The 16,076-nt window shown below is 36.0% G+C and overlaps 1 pseudogene; it reads left to right on the top strand.

Annotated features, from left to right (window-relative positions):
* The first annotated feature begins 406 nt into the window (after positions 1-406).
* The window catches only part of LOC113704531 (uncharacterized), a 43,596-nt pseudogene continuing 27,926 nt past the window's right edge, over positions 407-16,076 (top strand).

Raw genomic sequence — 16,076 nt, 5'->3', positions numbered from 1 at the left:
GTCGAGCTCGAGTTTAGAATACATATTATCGAATCAAATTGAGTTACCTGCTCGCGTGACTCGAGTTCCAGCTCGAATAGGTCTGTATGGCACTGAATTCGAGTTCGAGCATAGTATTACTTGAATTCGACTGAACTTGTTACTCAGCCCCAAATCTAGTTGGAACAAAAGGAGAGCAATTATAATGCCACGTACTGCCTCCCGCGCTTCACATTTTTAGCTCCAATTTCGCCTCCCAACTCCCAACTAGAACCTCCGAGTGAAGAAGGCTGGCCATGGCTGCCGTGGCTAGCACCACGTCTATTCTCAACAACTTTCCAAGATTCAACAAATTTAAAGAAAGCCCTTTTCTCAATTATATCTCCAGAGGGGTTTTCCCACTGAGAATTGCAAAAGACCCTAAAAAATGACAACTTGCAGGATCCAAATGGAAATGGTTAAACCCAATAGCTTCAAGAACACTTCTTTTGTGAATCACAATGGTCGAATTTACCATAGGCTTGAGTCTTGTTTGGTCATTCCTCCTCCAAGAGGGAGAAAACCTAAAGCTATTATTAAATTTTTGGGAGGTGCTTTTGTTGGAGCTGTCCCTGAAGTTGCTTACAGGTCAATCACCAATTTACTTATGTATATTCGCCTGTCGTTAATATCTCTGTTTCAAACATAGTTATTAAACCCGGCCCGAGGAAGAATTCAGTGAAAGAGGTGGGTCAACGGGTTACTGGTTCAACCGGTGAGTAAGTGGTCCAATCGGTGGGTCACTACAAATATTTAAATATTATGTTTTATAATTTTTTATGCCATAATAAATATTCAGTTAGTTTAATTTATTATAGATTCATTAATTTTTATAAGAATTAACAACCTAAGTTTAATTAGTAATCCACCAAATTTCAAGTATAAAATTTTATCTAAGTGTAATTATCTAGTTTATTTATGAATTTTAAGTGCAAAAGTTTATTAAGAATAATATTTGCCATTAAAATGATTTTTGTAATATGTTATTTTTAAGTCAATTTCACAATTTATAGAGTTCAGGGAATAATAAAAATGTTATTAAAAGATTTCAAATAAATTTTGTTTTGGGGAAATAAAATAAGAATAAGACTCTAATATATAATATAAGAGCAAAGTAAGTAATAAATGGTTGGTTGGTCCAGCGGTAATGGTTGTCTTCTTCTTTGCATGAGGTCACACGTTCGAATCTCCATTCCAGCAATGTTTACAAAATTTTTCCATAGTCCGGGTTTCTCAGAAAATCGGCCGGTTCAATCGAGTTAACCGGTTGAACCGTCGGTCCGTTGAAAAGTCTACGGATTTAATGCAGAAACGATCTTGTTAAGAACCCGGCCTAGTTCCATGGCCGGTTCACTGGGTTGACTAGTCGAACCGTCGAGCCGGATCGGGTTTAATAACTATGGTTTCAAACTTCACTATTATAGTTGATAATTTTCATGTCTTTTTTTTTTTTTCCTATTTTGATGAAGTGCTGTTAGATTTCTGGGATGGAACATTTTAATTTAATTTCTGGATTAATATATGTGGCTATTTGCTTGTCCAACTATAGTTTTAACACACTATATTAGATTAATCCTTGAATTAATTCTTGAAACACAGAAACTGAAATAAATTTGCTGGTAGTGTTAATTTTTTTTGGAAGATTTTTCCTGTGGTTGAAGTAATTTTTTTTTTTAACTTGGGAAAAGAAGAAGGAAACATTGCTCTGGAAAAGCAAGGTCTACTTGATTGAAATTCAAACTGTGATGTTTACTACAGAACAGAGGGTTGTTAATTCAATTTTTTCTACTGTAAACTAAAATGGTAATAGAGTCTTATAATCCGTTTTGTTTGATTAGTTGTTTTTGTTGTGGTGGCAGCTATTTGCTTGAGCAACTGGCAAATGAAGGCTATTTCATTATCTCGGTGCCATATAACGTGACGTTTGATCATGAAAAAGTTACTAGGGAGATTTATGAGAGGCTTCATGCTGGCTTTGATTTGATTTTGGGGTCTGAATTGCCAGAATATGGCCTTTCACCTGATGATATTGTTGATCTTCCACTTTACTCGGTTGGCCATAGGTGAGTGGAGGTTAATTGAGCATTAATGATCACAAATTAAACTTCATAAAGCCTTAATTGTGTTGTCTAATGTTAGTTTGTATGCTCAATGATATACTTTGTCCCGAGGATGTTAGGCCTGTCCTCTTTTTTTCTTGAGGAATCTTTACATCAATGTGTATTGGAGCAGCTAACCTTCATATCAACATTCATTTTATCATAGTAGAGGTTCAGTAAAGCTGTTTTGGAGCTGAACATGGGATAGTTGTCCAATGAATTGTTTTTTGAATGTAAGATGATCGAGTTAAGCTTGGATACATTGGAGGAACTTATGACTGATTGGATTGGATTAACAAAATGCTGGGAATGTTTACTTTGAAATGGTGAGGATGATGAAGAATACTTCAAGGTTAAAAACCTCGCTAGTACTCTTAAGTTTCATTCCGATGAGACTTCGTTATAGATAACCATGCCTAAAATGCTATCTAATTCATCTAACTTTTATTTCATTCTTATCACGATACTATCTTTGACGTTATTTGGTTTAACTATAATTGCAGCAATGGTGCACTTCTACAAGTGCTTAATGGAAGTTATTTTTGTGAGAAGATACCCAAGGTTGCTTCTTTCTTCCAAAGTTTCATAACTGCTTAACCAACATTGAACTTAATTAAGATAAGAAAAATATAACTAAAAAGTTATGCTTTTGCAGCTTTAATGTGTGAACATGCACCTTAGTTCAGTGTTTAGTACTTTTTGACTTAATGACGGTTATTCTTGTCTCTCAATGAAGGCAAATGCAATAATATCATACAACAACAGGCCAGCGTCGGAGGCAGTACCATACTTTGAGCAGGTAATTCTATTCCAATACTAATTTAAGGGGCTTAGCTATTATCCTGACTATCCAAAAAATAGCAAAAAGTTGGTTTTTAACCTTTTTGGCTGTTGAAGTTGAGCAATAAATCTTTATTAAATTGGATGTTTGCTATTTTTTATTTATTTCAATGCTAAAGATCTTTCTTTATTTAAGTATTTACAGTACTTACCCTTATTCCTTCGCCTAAAAAAAAACAAGAAAGAAAATTACCCTTCTTACCCCCTTCATCTCTAACTGCCATAACTTGGGCTATTCATGCAATGCTCTTGGGGAAGGAAAAATTTGCAGTTTATGCTTTAGTTTCTTTCATTTTCCTAGTTCTGGCTTTTACTGGCTTCCAAGGAACTTGGATGGGGATTTCCTTTTCTTATACAGTTGTGGCCATGAAATCTTGGAGGCCACCCTTCAAGAGCCCAAAAACCTTTGGGGATTACGATTCTTCCTGGCTGGCTCATAATGACTTAAGAGCAGTTATATAATATGTGAAGCTGGGAATGGACTTCTATGGGGAGATTGAGTAGTTCAAAACAATGTTTAGTGAGTCAGGATGCATCTGTGTTATGCCACTTGCTGAAATAGTCTGTATGAGTTCATGCACAGGATGGTAGCAACTCGTGAGTGTAGAAGTTGCTGTTGCACCTTGTGATTTGGGTGTTCTTGCACAGGATGGCTGCAACTCGTGAAATAGTCTGTAGATTTGGGTTTTCTTTCATATATATCATTTTTACCATGGATAACAAGAGTAGTTTTTAGAATCATCCTTTTCAATTTGTATATAGGGTATTTTGTTTCCATCTTAGTTCCGACCATGTGACATAAGAACTGCTGCATACTATGCCAAGCAGGTAATGGTGCTCTAGGGTAGATCAAATAATTGTAGCCATGGCTTAGCTAGTGTGATGCCGGATATGAAAGACATCAGTATATCGAAGGAAAAAAAAAACTTCAGTTTCACAATCTTTTAGCTCTGGAATTGATTTGAGATTCAGATTGTGGTTCATTTGCTAATTTTCAGTGTGCAACTGTTGAGCTTGTTGCTGCAACATTTGTTGGTAAGTAGTTGGCTGCCTGATAATGATGCTGTACTTGAAACTAGTAGTAGAAGTCTAAGGGTAAAGCATGATTGGAAGTCCAATGGGCATGGGTGGACTTTCAAATAACACCCATGGTTGGGAGTTCAATGGTCATCCAACATAGCTACTATTGTTGTGGACAACAATTGTTATCGACTCTACTCTTGAATGGCTGTTTTTTTTTTTCAGAAGAGAAAGCTTTTAGGTTGCTGTGTTAGACTCTTTGAATAGCTTGCATTAGTTTTTGTAATTGAGAGTGAGTTTGAATCAAGAAAGTTTCAGAATGAAACCCCTCTTAGGCTCTTACCTGTGAAGTCTGAGTAGTCATGTTTCCTTCCTTCCTTTCTTTAGCCCTGTACCTCTCCTAATCTCTATCTAACCTCTACTTCTTAAATCTAATCTGTGCTCAAATTTCACCAGGCAAACAGCCTATTCTTTCATTGCCTCTCTGAATTTTCAAACCGACATATAGGGTAAATTTATAAGAATCGTGGTTTCTATTGAGGATCTATCATGTGATGCAACTGACTGATGTAGTTTGTCTGAGTTCATGAACAGGGAACTCCACGATTTGTGAGTGTTAGCACTCTAAGACCTACCCCATCAGTGATGTAAAAGTCATGTCCTGTAGATATTTGACATGTATCCAGCTGATGCCATTTTTGAGAGCGCACTTGGTGGATGAAAGTCTCTTTAGTTACTAAGATTGCTTTCATTATCATGCCATGGCATGAGTTTATTACCTTTTTCAAGCGGAATTTCTACTAATCCTCCAATAATCCTATGGATAATATCATCTTAGTTGTCGAAAGATGTATGCATGACCTGTTGTGTCGGATCCTATCATCCTCAAAATCTCCGTAATTGTCATGCTATTCCCTTTACATTGGAATATGTATAAGATGTAAAATGTTAAACACAAACATGAAAAAGCTAATGCATAAAGCAATGTAAAGGTGCCATCGCATCAATGCCGTATTATGATTGTCAGCTAACAAAGAAAATTTTTTATAATATATATTGCTTCAGCTATGCCATGAAGTTGACGTAAAGTGAAGATTTTTTTTGGAAAGGAAATAATTGGTAACATTACAGGGAGCAAGAAAACGGGTAAACTTATAATTGAAACAGGACAAATGATAGCTGAAGGTAGCAACTCAGAAAATAAAGTGAAAAGGAAAAAAAATGTGAAGTAGAAAGTGTAATATGCAGTTTATAATTAAAAGAGTGTCCACAGTGATTGCATATATTTGTGGAAATGGTATGTCTGTACATCATTTCTAGATCTTTCTGCTTCGAGTTTTAGCACCTATGCTTCTGCTTGCTGATGGCTTTTAGAGCAACTAACGCACTTTTGTTCGTTTGTGATTGTTGTAATTTTGTCCTTATACTGAACTGTTCACCAATTATTATTCATCCAAAGGGTGAAGTCATATCAGTCTTCTGTTCATTCAAGAATACAAATTAGTTCAGTATAAGGGAATCCACATAAACAACATTATAGTTAACATATCCTTGATCTTGGTGATGGCTTAACTGGAGCCAATCAACATTGAGGATTATATGGAAAGTTGGATCTAAACATTTCTTTAGTCTGTTGAATTTATATTTTGATATTGCATAAATATTATACCTTGAGCTTTGGTGGATCAATTTTGTCATTTGTTTTTGAACCTTAATTTCATTTGAAATCTTATATACCAAGGTGGAGTTGATTGTAAATATGCTTATGTGATGAGTTGTTTCTATACTCGTTCAATTGGTAGGGCTGTAGTTTTCTCAGCCCTTGCTTTAGAATCCGTGACAAATTTTTTGTCTACTGCCTCTCAAAGAACTAGTATTGCTTTTGTAACATTCCTCATTTTTGAAGTTGTATTATGCTTTGATGCAGTTAGGACCTCTTGTCAGTCAAGTACTTCCAATAATGAAAGCATCTCCAGTATATTCATTCACTCAAAATGCCTCAGGTTGATCACAGCAAAAGGTTTCTTAATTTTCTTAATACTTCTTTAAAATTAAACATCATTAGTTATGTTGCTTTAGCTACTTATACATCAATGCTGCGTTAGTCTAATAGAAATCTTTTGAATCCCATGATTAGTTGTATGCTCTTTACAAAAGCGGGCTACTGAGAAATTGCCAAATCAATTCCTCTGTTGTTAATATAATCACCGTTGACATTAGCTTTGATGAGAAACAGCATGGCTTTGTTTGGACTCTTGAAGGTCATTTTTGCTCTCACCTTCCCATGATCTAACTTGTAGTTTGGGTTAGGTGGAGGAATTTGTGTTGTAGACTAATGAGTATTGGTGGACTGCGAGAAGGGATGGGGTGGTAGGGAATGTTCCTGTTTCTGTTTTATTTCTCTATTGTAAATTGCAGTAATAGTTTAGTACTATTTTCTGAGTTAGTCTAACTTTTTAGGGCTAAGTTCTGTATAAGGGTGTTAAACAACAGAGCGGACAACTGGTTACCTATAAGGTGGTTTATATAGAAACGCTCTAGTGACGGTCATAGATAGCACTAGAATGAGGGGTAAGTCTTGGGCTTTTCGGAAACTAGCAAGGCATGCTGTAGAAATTGTATCCTACAAATTGTGTGGACACAAATACTTGTGGAGCTACTAATGTGTGGATGTCATGAATTTGTAGCCAAATCAAAGCTTCTAGTTGTAGGTACCAACTTTGTTATCCACAAATCGACAATCCGCAGTCAACATGGTTTTGTAGTTTTCTATCTGCACTTAATTGAGTAATTCATGTGAATGTTGTGACATTCTTGACAATGTTTATTTGCCTTTTTCATTTTCTCTTCTATTGGGAAAACAAACCTTCTGTTAATGTAATGGAGGATGAGTACCTCTACCGTATTGGACAAAATTTGAATAGGTACCACCAGTTTGATTTAATCTTATACTAATTCCCTGTCCTGTGCAACTCTTTGGGTTCCTGAAGACCAATTATTTGGAACTATAGTTTGGTGAAGTGTCTCTACCCTTGATTTCCTTATAGATATGCTAAAAGAGAATCTTCTTGCAAATGTTATTTTCTGTGGCCTTGAAACATACGCAAGATTACCCAGGCATACAAGTGCTCTTTAGTCTTGATTCCATTTTAATGCTTTGAAAGAGGCCACAACAATATCTGCATTAAACGGAAAATGAGACATTATTTGATTTTTGGAGGGACGGGGGAGGGGGAGGGGGAGGGGGAGGTGGAGGGATGGGTTGGGTGGTTCAAGAAGAGGGAGAGTAAGTGAGAAATTCTGGATTCGAACCCTTCCACTTACACTAAAAAAAAAAGAGACGTTATTTGACATTTGCAGAGAGTGTACTTCATTGCAACTTTCAAATGTTAATACGTGCATTTTCAATGTAGATAGCAAGTGTAGCAGTAACAACAAAAAGTAATTTTTTTGGCTTGTACAAAACTAAATAAAAGAAAAAGAAAAAGAATCATTAGCTATATTCGGATTTGTACTCTTGCATTTGGTTTCTTTTTCTTAATTTTGCAAATGTTTATTAACAGTTAATTCCTTGTGTTACCCTGTTTGGATTGCTAATTTTAGAAATTTTTGTAGGAAAATGTACTGTAGCGATTTGATGTATGTGAGGTAAAAAGGTGATTGGGAATGTGTTCATGGAAAATGTAAAAAAAAATTTTTTGCACAAAATTGCAATCCAATTATTTTCCTGAACCATAGAAGCTTCCCACACCACCCCGACTGTGTTGGGGGGGGGGGAGGGGGGAAGATTGGGAGTCTGCACATGCTAGGCTGTAATCTACGAGTCCTCCTCGCATAACCCACATAATGTTGTTTCTCATTTATTCCTGAAGATATGAGTGTGATGGACACTGAAGCAAGTAGTGTATTCATTTAATCCTTGATCAAGCTAATCGTGCATAAAGCTTTTATAACACTGTGATGCAGATTGGTGCTTGAAAACTGGGCTTTATCAAGAAGAGAAACTTAATGCATGAAGTGTTTTGATGTCAGGCTTTAGATCATGTAAAACATCGTTCTTCTATTTTGTGTTGAGGGAGTAGAATATTGTTTTTAGGGTCTTAGGGAATACAGAGATATTTTCCTGCAAACTATGGCAGGCTATATTTCATGTTTGGATTGCATTTTCCATGATTTTTCATGGAAAAAATACTGTAACGATTTGATGTATGTGAGGAAAAAAGGTAATAGGGAAATGTGATCACGGAAAACGACGTAATTTTTCAACGGAAAACAACAATCCAAACAAGGCCGAGCACAAGAGTGACATATAATTAACTTGTCCTTTCATTTTTTATGATTTACAAGAAACAGAAATCAATTCAAGACCTTGAAATTATTATTTTTGAAACTTTTATTAAATCCTCCCCAAGTTTCACAATTACCAAATGTAAGGTATCTCTGTAAACCAAGGCAAGCCTTCAAGTAGTAATGAAAATATCCTAGTAATGGTTTTAAAATCAATTTTGGATTTTTTTCATAGGTATGATACTATGCTTCATTTTATTGAAGACATATAGCTGATGAGGTTGAATAATTGCTTATGTTATCTTTCTAATTCTAATGCCTTCTCCTTTCATTGATACTAATACACAGCAGATGTATGGAAAGTACTACTTGATACTGCTGGAACCATGATTCCAAATTACGATCTGGAAGTGGCAGTTTCAGTCAACATGTTTGTTGATCGGTTGCCAGCTGTTTTTAATCAGGTGACAAGCCTCTTACATGATGATGCCTATCCAACCTGGAAAACAAATCCTGCCACCTTTGTGGCTGAACATGTCTATATCTCCGACATTTATCTGTCAACTGGTGAAATGGCTTTGTTGCTCTTTCTGTCTTCTGGTCGTTCTCTAATCCTCAAACTGTCTCAAATGGATGTTACTTCAGCTTGCTGAAGGAATTTTGGAGTTCAGGCCTGTAGATGCTGTTGCTCAAGGTCTTGAGACAATTTCTTTGAACGACACTCGAGTCCTCACAAGAACAATTACATACTGGTTTAGTCAACTTGAAGGATAGAGACACATGAATCAGAACCATGATGCGGCAGTATCTGAATCGTGTGAATCCTTCCTGGTATTAGGTTGACCTTCTTCCCTTTGAGTTGTTTGCATAGAATTTTTCTCGGAAAGTGTTCCTGGAAAAGCATCCTATGTTTGCATAGAACTTTCTAGGAATTTGCAGGGAAAAGCATCCTATGATGCAGAGGATGCAGGAAATTTGTTTGGATTGTAAATTATTTGAGATATTTTTACTGTAGCACTTTTTGTGATGTAATGTATGTGAGATAAAAAGATAATTGAAAAGATAAAAAGGTGTATTGGAAATTGTGATGATGACGTAAGTAAATATATTTGGTCAAATAATATGTTGTCCAAACAAACTTATTAGATATGATATAAATACGTAATTTTGATAGTTGTAGGCATCATTACAAGTTACATGACTTGTAAATACGTCATTTTGATAGTTCTGCACACACACACACAGATGCAGCTTCAAATGGCACGTCAACATTTAGCTTAGTTTTGGTAATTGATACCAGCAATCATTTGCTTTCTACTTGGTGATACTGTGATTTAAGTGGTGGCCTTGTGCATAGTTTGCGGGGAGGGGCAGACTGTACATCTAAATCTCCTATTAGCATCATCTGATATGCTTTGTCATGTCTTGTAATCTTTTCCTTTAGGTGTATGTCTTTTGCAGCGTGGAAAAAGACTGTTTTATGGCTTTTCATCAAAAGCTGCATGAAAGTTTAAGCTCTATCGGATCAAAGATTCCTTCAGTAATTGAAGTAATTTGAGCTCTATCGGATCAAAGATTTCTTGTCCACCAGTTGCACCAATAATCACTGGCACGAATTGCATCTATGGAATGAATTGATTTAGGACTAAGCAAAGAATAGCCGCACAAAATTTTAGCCTATATGTTTCTAGAGTACTCACAATTCTTTCCTGAAACTTGAAAATTATTAATCCGAGGCCATAATTACTAGACCTGAGCTTTCCTTTTTCTCTGTGTTGTTCAAGGACTCTTCCACTTCCGACACGTTAGTTTGTTATAAAAACAACTTATCCTACGCCTTGGTCTTTGACAATCCCAAAGAATGTCGAGAAGTATTTGTGTTTGTAATACCGCATATAAACAAGATTATGCAATACAATATTTATACAATAAGATAAAAGATAACGCAAATTATAAACTTAGAAGTTACAAACAAAAGTGCAAAAAGTAAATAAAAAGAAATAGGAAGGCAGGGCTACTAAGAGAGGAATATTTACATCTTCTTCCCCCATAGCCGGCAACGTTTCCATCCCTCATCGGTCCACAATTCAATGACAACTTCAGAAATGTGTGCAATTTTTCTATAATCTTCAGTCTCTTCATTTAGATTCTCTAGCTTCTCCATCAGTTGAGAACCCAACTCATACAAACCCAGCTTTCGGAGACAGCTTAAGTGTTGAATATCCAAAGGTAACTCCTCCAGCAATGGAAGTGTATCCAGACTAAGTTCTTGGAGACTGGGCAATGCACCCTTCTCCACTTCCATCCATCTCAACTTTTCTAATTTCTTTAGGTACAAATCCTTCAGCTTTAGGAATCCTCCAGCCTTGAAACACAACCCCTCTCCTTGGTAAGATCCACAAAATTGAATAGTAACCAAATTTGGCAAATGGTGGAGGGGTGCAAGCGGATCCTCCTCATCCCTTAAACCGCTCCAATACAAATCTATTCTTGCCAAACTTTGAAGATGAGCTATCCATTGCGGCATCATTTCTAAGCGGCCACGCAATACTAGCATACGAAGAGATTGGAGAAATGAAGAACGCATTGAAGATGAAAGAGAATGATTCAGATCCATTACCTCATAATCACCACCATCATTTCTAATTGAAGCAATGTTTAGTTGCCGAAGACTCGTGAGGGTGGCAAGGGAGGAGCAGAGCACCTTTCCATCCTCTCTTCTCAGATTTGAAATCCCTAATCGTCTTAATTGAGTCAATGCTCCTATCTCTTTAACTACTACGGATCCGCTACTCGCATCTATGGTTGTTAATGATTGAAGGGCAAGAAGCCCTCCCAATTTTGATGGAGCTTTAAATCCATGATATCCATAAGTTGTATCAGAAACATCAACTTTTTGGTATACCACAAGATGCTCAAGCTTTTGTAGCTTCAGGATTTCAACGGGTAATTCCTTGACTTGAGTTTCACGCAAATCCAAATTCTCCAAATTTCGTAGCTTTCCTATGAAATTCGGGACTGCTTTAACCCCTGTCCTACATAGGTTCAGATGCCTGAGATGATACAAGTTGAAAACCTCATTTGGGATTTTCTCCAATGTCTCTTCATCACTCAAATCCAAAACCTTTAACAATCTGCTACTCTTCAAAACTTCAGATAACAAGGTTCTGGATATTAGTGGATTCATGGATTCAATCGTAATAAAGGATCGAAGGTGGTTAAAGCTATAACATTGGCTTTCTTGGTGCTGCTCGGTGTTGTTGCTGCTACTATGGACTACCAAACGGCGTACCTTCTCAGACCACCACTTTGTGTATTGTCCAGTAGTAATTGCGATCATATTTTGTTCCCTTGCCTTGGAAAGAACAATTTCTCGCACTAGATCATGGATTCGACAAGCGTAGGGGATTCCTTCATAAAAAATTTGGGTCACTTGAATTAGGCTCCTATTGACCAGTTCTCTGAGGTAATTGTAGCCTACATCTTCCACAGTCATTCCTTCTCTCTTACCCACAAATCTTTCAGCTGACCATAATTGAACAAGTCTACCACAAGGTATTTCAAAATCCTCTGGATAAATGCTTAAATACAACAAACAGGACTTAAGATGGGAGGGTAGATCATTGTAACTGAGAGAAAGTATCTTTTTGACCCTGTCCAGCATACCAGAGCCTTCTAATTCACCCACTAGGCTGCGTCGAACTATCTCCCATTCCTCTGCAATATTCAAGTCTTTCAAAGCCAAAAGCCCACTGATTGCAAGAATCGCAAGGGGCAATCCCTGACATTTCCCCAATATACCTTTTGCAACATCTGTTAGATGGGCAGGACAACCATTTCCTTTGAAGATCTTGTTGCAAAATAGGGTCCATGAATCCTCGAAAGAGAGGGGCACCATTTTGTAGACATAATCTTGAGATTTGTTGCAAGATGCAGAGGCTACATCGGCTTTTCGTGTTGTTAGCATGACGCGATTGCCATAGCCATTTTCGGGCAGTGCAAATCTAATCGCATTCCAGAATTCCACATCCCATACATCATCAAACACAATTGCATACCTTCCAGCTTGTTGAAGAAAATCTTTAACACATTGTTTCAGCTGAATTGCAGTCATTGTCTCAATCGATTCTGGAACTGGTTTCTTCAAATCATTGTGTAACTGCCGAGTCAAGTCTTTCAGGAGCTCCTGGAAGTTGCATGGTTGAGAGACAGTTACAAAGGCACGAACCGGGAAATGCCTTCTAATACCTAAATCTTCGTGGACTTTTTTGACTAAGGTAGTTTTACCGAGTCCTCCCATGCCAACCACAGAGACAACTTTGAGCTGGGAATCATCCCTCTCGAGTAGTTGAGAAATTAGCTGTTGTTTGGGGTGGTCAATGCCAACTAGTTCAGCTTCTTCCACGAGAAGTGCATCATCCCTGCTATAGCGCCATGTTGTGTTGTTAACAGTAGCAAGAGACTCCGCCGCTTGGGTAGCACCGCCGAATTCTGATTGGTATCTCTGATGCCCTTCAGATATATTCTTTACTCTGGCCTTGATGCTCTGTATTTGCTCAGCAACCTTACGACGAGCTCGCAAAGTCTTCACGGAGTTGAAAATTTTCCTAACAGAGCCATAGAACCCTGTTGCATGATGGTGAGCAAAGCGAGCTACGAATTCATCAAGAACATCTTCAGTGTCATAAGCGGCTTCTCGTACTTGCTTGATCCATTCTTGCAGCCTGGGATCTGCATCTTCTTCCTTTGTTTCTGCCACTCTCAGGAATGCTCTCATGTGCCCCAACTCATCGCTGATGAGTTGAACCTCGTGGCGAAGCCCTCCCAATAATCTGCCCTCTTCACGCAGAAAAATTGACAGCTGATCTAACACAAAAGAGAGAACTGTTTCTGCCATTTTCAGTCTTTTTCTTTAACTTGAGAATGTCAGGAAAGGAAGAGAGGGTCCTTGACCTTGTACAGAGAAGGAAGAAATTAGAGTCGGTCCTGGGTTCGTAGTATACTATGAACTTTAATAATCTGTGGTTCAGAACCATTGGTCAACAAATCAAAACCGCGTTCAGATGTATGAATATGAAAGGTGTGGGGCAGAACTTACAAGGCTTTGATTCTGCAAAGACTTCCGGACAATGTTTTAAAAATCGGACCGTTAATTAAACCGGTGACGTGAAAGAGTCGAGGTTCAATCGATCGGACCGATTTAACCTCGGTTCAATGAATTTAAAAAAAATATATTTATATAAATATTTATGCATAAAATAAGACATGTAATGGACTAATTTAATACATTATATGATGAAAAGTTTATTATTTTTGAATAACTTGATTTTTTAAAAATAAAAATTTTAAATTATAAGTTAAAACAAATAAATTTCATTTCAATTTCAATTATATCTACCAAAAAAATCTTAGATCTAACCCAAAAATATCATAATATTTTAAAATTATACAAAATTCATGTCTATGAGAATTTAGATTTTGTGAACTTAAATTTTAATTTACGTTTTGGGATTTAGAGATTGCAATTTAAAAAAGGAATTTTGGAGTTCGAAAGAAGTCAGGAGAATCGAAAATAGAAATGCAAACTTGATAAGAAATAAAAAATGAGATAAAAGTGAGTGGTTGTGGCATTAAATAATTTGGGTTAAAGAAAAATAATTCTTTTTTAACCTTTTTCAATTTAATGGACAAAAATAAAATTAAAAGATAGAAGAAAACATCAATAAATTAAAAATAAAGTGGTTTGATTAAAAAGTGAGTGACAAAAAAAAGAGGAGAGAGAGAGAGAGAGAGTGTGTGTGTGTGTGTGTGTGTGTGTGTGTGTGTGTTGAAGATTAAAAAGAAAGAACCATGAGATGATTAGATTTTGTAAAAAAAATGAAAAAAAGAAATATGAGTTTTTGTTTTATATAAATAAGTTATAAAAAAAAACTAATAAGATGTGATGGTGCAATGGTTACTACATTGGTCTTTTATTACAAAGGTCTTGAGTTCGAATCTTGATAGCTGCATTTTGCAAAATGTAAAAAAAAAAAAAAAAGGGAAAATCTCGAAAACCGGAAACCGCCAGTTCAATCCGGTCCGGCGGTTTTCACGGTTTAACCAGTTTTTGACCGGTTTTCTAACCTGATCAACTATAGCATAGAATCGGACCGAAACCATGACCGATTTGCGGTCCAATCGGTCGAACCGGCCGGTCCAGTCTGGTTTTCAAAACACTGTTTCCAGACATATTCACATGTGAATCTGTTCTTTACTGATTTACTTATGCAATGATAGCTAATTTGTGGGACACTTGTGTTACATATCATTGTGATGACTCTAAAAGAATATTTATTTTTTTAATTGCTCTTAAACATATTTTAGAATTACTTAAATACATTACACTACAAAACATGCTACAGTGAATTATACAAAATTTTTTCTAAGTAATATTCTATCCATGCAATCCCAACTAAAAAAATAAAAGGAATTTTTTTATTGGCTTTTCCTAAATATATTTTGGAGTGATAGGCTAAAAAGTAGTAGTTCAATTGATTGAGTTATTACCTTATTTTTTCAGATTTCTATATCAAAATAGTTACCTTAGTTAAATATTTAAAATTCACCGGTGAAATTTGTTGCTAGTCATAACTTGAAAGTCAATTACTCATGTTACTGGAATCCTACGACAACTAATACCATATTCTTTAATTTTTCTGTAAGTGTTTGTCATCTTGATACCATTGCTACAAAAGAATTGTCAAAGACGTGTGAAAAAGTTAAGGATGAAATGCTAGAAAATATAATTGTAATCACTAATTCAGGAGAAAGAAATTGGAGGGAAAATGAAGCCATAATCGTCCAAAAGGGAAGAAAAAACTAAAGCAAAAGGATGGAAATTTAAAAAAGAAGCCAAACAGCGACTTGAGTTTGAAAGACGAAGCTGCCTTACAAAAGAAGCCAAAATGCAAAAATGTAGAAGTTATCAGGAAGACTTTTTTAGTCAGTGGGGGTCTTCACGCTTCAGGGTTATTCAATTGATTGTGGGTTCTTCGAACGGATAAAGGACTGAAGGAGCAGCCATTGCACGGTGCAAAAGTAAATAAACAAAGAAGGGAAGATTGTTTATATTTATACGCCTTTTGTGTATGTGTCTCTGTGTGTGTGAATGAGCATTTTTTTAAACTACTGTAATTTTGGGTTAATATTTGCCATGAGGGTTTGCAATGATAAATCAGGCCAACTAAAGAGAGTCAAAAGTTACCTACGATATCTTGTCATTTTTTTACTTTGTATTTTAGGGGTACACATTAATAATTTAATATTGTTGGCCATTATTTTCTAAGTATATAGAGTCTAAGCAGTTTTTAGTCTTACCAATATTTGTAAGTTGATAAGCTCCACAAATTTTTGAGTGCATTTGTGATTTCAAGGACCTTAATAAAATTCTAATCAATATCTTTATTTCTTAAAAGCAACCAGAAACTAGAAAAAAAAAATACAATGTGAGAAAAATAAGACAAACTGGAAGAGGATAGTATTTTTGGGGATTATCAAGAATGGCATTGTCAAAAGAAAAAACAGGAAAAGTGTAAAAAAAAAAAAAAAATAGAGCACTAGTACAAATAGGATAATCATAAAGCACAAATAAGTGATTATACTCTTTTTTTGGTTTATCCTGTTACAGGGATATACTCTTTTTTTTTTTTTCTGTCAATGGCAGCTCATATAAATGATTATGCTTTTTTTTTTCTTTCTGAAAAGTGCGGAAGATAGAGGCAAAAATCAGCATACCCTTTTCTGAAGTAATGATCTTGTCACTTGACAAAT

Source organism: Coffea arabica, chromosome 8e, assembly GCF_036785885.1.
Source record: "Coffea arabica cultivar ET-39 chromosome 8e, Coffea Arabica ET-39 HiFi, whole genome shotgun sequence".
Lineage (NCBI taxonomy): Eukaryota > Viridiplantae > Streptophyta > Magnoliopsida > Gentianales > Rubiaceae > Coffea > Coffea arabica.
The sequence above is the reverse complement of the archived record's forward strand: the minus strand, read 5'-3'. Positions and strand labels throughout refer to the sequence as shown.